This window comes from Petromyzon marinus, chromosome 53 (genome assembly GCF_048934315.1).
Source record: "Petromyzon marinus isolate PM22_M1 ecotype Great Lakes invasive population chromosome 53, UKy_Petmar_22M1.pri1.0, whole genome shotgun sequence".
In the NCBI taxonomy this organism is placed as follows: Eukaryota; Metazoa; Chordata; class Hyperoartia; order Petromyzontiformes; family Petromyzontidae; genus Petromyzon; species Petromyzon marinus.
In genome coordinates, this window is record NC_133719.1 from 9,756,231 (window position 1) to 9,762,467 (window position 6,237).

Here is a 6,237-nt window from a genome sequence, read left to right on the forward strand (position 1 = left end):
ATGTTAAAACACCAAACTGAAACCTTTTGCAAGAAATCATGTCTGCATGAAGCACATATACTTGCGGTGAACATGCAAACTAAATAAATGCTCTGATAGCATAAGTATCGTCTTCGAAACTGATTGGTCCACGCCAGACAGTTTTTTAGGGCCCAGTCTCAAACAGTGTTAGACCAGAGGACGCCAAAAGGCGAACAGCACAAAGACAATGCCACCATCAGAACATTGAGAGTTCGGGGTAAGCAGCTACATCATGGGACCTCCCTTGCCAATATCAAAATATAATAATAGGTTTCACCCTTTGTTCACCACAAGTATATGTGGTTAATGCAGACATGATTCCTTGCAAAAGGTTTCAGTTAGGTGTTTTAACATCTTAACACAACTGTTTTATTACCAAAAAGGGTAAAACCTATTCTTATATTTTGATACTGGCAAGGGAGGTCCCATGACGTATATATGAAACCAACATATTTTTTTAACGCACTATAGTATGACTTTCAGTACTGTCCCGGTGAATGGTGAGGCCTTCATCCAGCAATGGAATTGTCATTGCTGATAATGATGACGCTAAAGATAAACGATTGATTCCTGTATAGCAAGAACGTGGTTGGCTCTCAATGTTAAATCTCTATTGATGGCCCACGTGACCAACAACATGAACCCACAGCGACGTGGTCGTTTATCATGGAGGGTGAACGCACGCCTATCGTGGGCAATGCAGTCGTAAATCGACATCTTCTGCCAAATGGAAAACAACTCTTGGTCTGAATGTTCCAATGCACCAACGAATTACCCCGTCCCCAAAATCGTGCCTTACCAAACATCCCTATCTCCTGATTTAAAGCTTTCGTGACTGCAGTAATTCATATTCTTAGCTCTTTCGGTAAAGTCACGTTGAAGGAAAACAATTAATTAATAAAATATATATAACAATAAAAATTCTCACGACGTTTCGACCATAACACAAACGGTCGTCATCAGGTGTGTCGGTTTGCATACATTTATTTATTTTTTAAACGGTGTATTTATTTATTTTAAAAAACGTCAGCGCCACGCGCAGCGATTTGGCAGTTTATTTAGAAGGACGAGTCCATCTATGTTCTGAAAAGAGGAGGGGGGAGACGAAAAATTAATTTGTTCACGCTTAGTGTGGCTTTCAGACAGCATACATTAATTTTTCGTCTCCCTCCTCCTCTTTTCAGAACATAGATGGACTAGTCCTTCTAAATAAACTGCCAAATCGCGGCGCGTGGCGCTGACGTTTTTTTATAAATAAATACACCGTTTAAAAATAAATAAATTAATGCAAACCGACACACCTGATGACGACCGTTTGTGCTTTGGTCGAAACGTCGTGAGAATTTTTATTGTTTATATATTTTATTATTTTATTGTTTTCCTTCAACGTGACTTTACCGAAAGAGCTAAGAATATGAATCCCCATCTCCCACGTAAAACAAAACAAACCCAATAGGAAACCAAAAAAAAAACAAGCATTTTTAAGTTTTGACTTTTTTATGTAGTGAGTGTTTAAGCAGCAATCAGGCTTCAAGAGCACACTCGACCAGGCTGCTTGTAGTTTAGTAGTTTGATCTCTGTAGCTGCCTCATTATTTGCGTGGTGAATTGCCAAAGCAGACCATCTGCTACATTGCGAATGTTTACAAAAAAAATTGATATATCATTTTCCAGTGTAAAATCTTCAAGAGAGTAGAGTTTCAGTGAAGTTTTCATTTATGTACACGATATCATCATCATCGACCATGATCAAACCACTGCTGGTAACACATTCCTGCGGAGGGAGCTGGTAGGAACGTTGGGTTGCTCGGTCAATGGCCAGGGTCAACGGCGGCACCACGTGGTGTATTCCGCAAATATGCCCGACTGTGAGGGCGGGCACAAGCCGGCGTGAGTAGGTTAAACGTTGAGTTTATAAGGGCACCTCCCCACCCAGTCCCTCCCCACCCTCCCCTCCCCACCCAGCCCCTCCCCACCCTCCCCTCCCCACCCAGCCCCTCCCTACCCTCCCCTCTCCACCTAGCCCCACCCCTCCTATTTTTGGAAGCACGACGGACGGACACAATAATCCCCTGTGGGCTGGTGTAACCAGGAGGTTCCTACCAGTATAAGGCTTCCCCAAATCGTCACCATCTCTTGTTTCTGCGATGTAACAATTCGCTTATCAACCGCACACAAACTGATTTTATCACTGTATCTCCTCAGTCTTTATTCTTACGTATATATTGTTAGTTAAAGTGGTGCTGTGGATTCAATAATTTAAAAGTTTAATTTTTACCATCTTGTATTATTTCCCATTTGATGTCTAGTTTGGATAGGTTTGCTCACTCTATTATGCCTAATTTAACATATCCGATGTTTTATGTATAAAGCAATTCATCTTTACATGACTCCCTTCGAGTACTCCACTCACACTGTGAGTCCAAATCCTGCTCAGGAATTGACTCAGCCCCAACTAATGTATCTGGGGTGACAAAGTACTGTGAAAAGTGATGGGAAGGTTGAATTTCCACCTCTGACTCAACATCGATGAGCAACCACCCCATGCTGAGTTGAGAACGGAGGCATTTTGACCTTTGACTTGACCCTTGAACAAAGAATATTAAATCTCAACGAGCTCTTGCCCAGTCGCAAGGCACGTGTAGGTCCAGATTTCTTGTGATCCCCCCACCCCCATTTCATTATCTGAAACATTACGGTTTATTTAAAACATAAATGAATATGAAAAGGACATCTGGACCACCTTGTACATTGCCAATACAGGTATCATTGTAGTATATACTGCACTGGAATTAATTCTGAGCCATGAAATTTGGTTATGATGTAAATGAGACAGAATTTAAGAGTACAATATTACATGAGTAGAGAATGTGGTTAATAAATAATTCATTACATTTGCAAATACTGAGTACAGTTCAGGACATATAACAGTTTGTACTGTATTGCTCTAATTGTATTCAAATACAGCACATGCCAATTATATTTTTTGTAAGTAGATATTACCGTACACAACATTCAACGATGTTTTCATATCAAACAAATATTGTAACCGTGCGATGTGGCGAATTTTTCAAATGTTCTGTCTGAGGTTAATTCATGTACAGGGTGGTCCAGATGTCTCGTCGTCCCCATTTATATCTCTACAACTTCATATTTTTTTGTAAGTAAGGTGTATTTAAAACAGAAATGAATATGCAAAGAAAAAATATTCGGTTATAGGGGCATATTAATTTGCGGGGGTCACAAAACATCTGGACGACCGTGTACACTATACGTGTGTGATGTTGACCTAATGATGACCTTTCGCACCGTTACGTTGCCAACCGTGATAATCGGACCAAACTTGCATTACGTACTCGACAAAATGCCGCAACATTACACGGATCATACTACAATTGACAGGCACATAGGAATATAAAGCTCTGATTGCTGGTTGTGCTGCTGCTGCTGGTGGGGGTGGTAAATAGCTCCGATGCAAGAGCATTGGGTGTATACTCTTTGGTTCTATTGGGTAAAGTCACGTAGGTGAAAATAAAATAACAAAAAATCACGACGTTTCGGCCACAACACAAGCGGCCTTCATCAGGTGAAGGGACCAGCCTGTCTCGAAGACTGCGCTGGAGTGAAACAGAGCCAAGCTCAGACTGCGACCTTTAAGCTGTGTGAGAGGGATCAAGGTGCCTCGACAAAGGAATGACTTTACCCAATAGAACCAAAGAGTATGGATCCTAGCAGTCACGAAAGCTTTAAATCTAGAGAAGCACTGGGTGTCTCATGGTGCAACATTGCCTCCCACAGGCCAGAGCTGCCCTCTTCCACTAAATCTCTCGACTCTGCCCACCTAATTAAACTGCGCTGGGTAATTAGCCAAGCGAGTAATACTGCATTAACGTGTAGGCTGTTCCATAATTGGATGCTCCTCGGAGCAAGCTGTGCCACTTATTGAATTCACACGCGCGAATATCGGCGCTTTGGAATGGAGGTTGTTTCTTGGTCATCAAACCGTGATGGATTAAAATATCGGAGGGGTAATAATGTTTTATAAAAGCCACGACTTTACGTGACAAATCTTGATTTTTATTTTTTTTAAAGGTTCAGCGTTTGAAAACTATTTGAATCTTGATCCACTATTTAGGAACTGATCAAAGTGAACCAAAGCAATGTGTAAGACTCAATTTTTTACGTTATCCAAATTGACATTGTTATTAAAATGTTACATTTGAATGACATTTTCATATTATCTATAGAATGTCCTTATACTTTCATTTGCATAAACTGCGTATACTTTTTCCTCACTTTTCAGGACTTTAAAAGAGCGTGCACTTCCATCCATGTTACGCATAGAATAATTGTGTTTGTTTATGATTACCTTGCATAATATTTAACACGTAGGCTTTCGCGACCAAAATAATCCGTGAAACAGTTTTTTTTTGTTTTGTTAAATCGCGTAAATATAAATGCGTCGTTAAACCCGCCACCACCACCCGACACAGCCAATTAGTAAGGTTTGTAACGTAATCAGAACATGACAATTCGTTACTAGTACAGGACATTTGATAGCACTGACCGTATGGACATTTAAATGCAGTGCATTGTCGTTCCGACTTACGAACCGCTCGACTTACGAACCATTCGACTTACGAACCATTCGACTTACGAACGGATCTCAGGAACGAGTTAGGTTCATAAGCGGAGGACTGCCGTATACACATAAGCTTAAAGAAGTCACTTAGGGGCCGTCCATAAATGACGTCACGCGATTTTGTACGATTTTTGACCCCCCCCCCCCGTCGTCACATGGCGTCACAAAAAGCAAGACCCCCCCCCCCTCAAATATGACGTCATAAGGCTCTGTCCGCCCCCCAAAAAAATTAAACATGCTTCAAATCGCTTTAAACTATTGTCATTGTAGTGCGTATTTAATTTGGCGCTGCACTCTGATGTTGGAGGAGTAAAACATTTATTAAAAAGTCTATTTATTTAAGTAGAACGTGTTGTCTATATTTAGTTAAATTTGCGCATTTTGATGTGACGTCACATTTCTCAACCACCCCCCCCCCCATCGTCACACATCGTCACAAATGTCTGACCCCCCCCCCCCCCAGGTGCGTGACGTCATTTATGGACGGCCCCTTATATTGAAATCATTTAACTAGTAAACTCGTATAGGATTGTAGGTGGAACGTTTGTGCTCGTGTGACTTAATTTCACAATTAAAAAAAATCAATTACACGCTATATCAGGTACGGACAATCACCGTTTAAAATAAAATAGCATTAAAAGGGGTTGCAAATTAACAATGAAACGCTTCACAAAAGTGCATTTAACTTGAGCGAGTGCTTTATTCTGAGGTAAAACTTGCTCTAAATTCTGAGGTGAAATTTGGCCTATCTTTATTTGGACGTCCGTGGAAAAAAAAGATTTATAAGATAGATAGACAGATATTATGATCTTTACGTGGGCACCCGCGCCAGACCTTTTTGTCGGTAAAAGGCGACTCGGTCGCCGGCGCGAGAAGCGCCCGAGATTTTGGCGGGAGAAAAGTCGCGAGCGCGCGCCCGAGATTTTGGCGGGAAAAAAGTCGCGAGCGCGCGCCCGAGATTTTGGCGGGAAAAAAGTCGCGAGCACGCGCCCGAGATTTTTGGCGGGAAAAAAGTCGCGAGCGCGCGCCCGAGATTTGGCGGGAAAAGTCGCGAGCGCGCGCCAGAGACGTTGGGGCTCGCGGGTGAGCTCGTTTTGTTGACTCCCAGGCGATCGCAACAACAACAATAATAATAATATTCATAACCGGCACTTGCTGTTATTTTTTTTATTTTATCATAATCGCAAGCGTTACATAAACGTGTTGGGATGCTCAGTAAACAGCACCAAAGACCCACCAACAAACCGCACACTTTTATTGATGCAGTAATTTTACAAGTCGTGCATAACCGTAGTAAACTCCGTACATTTAATAACAAAAAAACAACACGCGCATACATCATTCACAACATTCGCAATCTTAAATTGAACAAAAAACGTGTAACTCCACAAAACGGCAATCGGCAAACTTCCACAAGACACACAATCATATCCCGACTCGGCAATTTTCGTAGGTCCAATTAACAGTTAATTTAATTGATTTAATTTAATTTCGCTATTGATTGAATGTACGTGCTTTGTGTGAACACGTGCAAGGGGAAACAGGTGAATAATACATTTTGTTAAAACGCTTAAG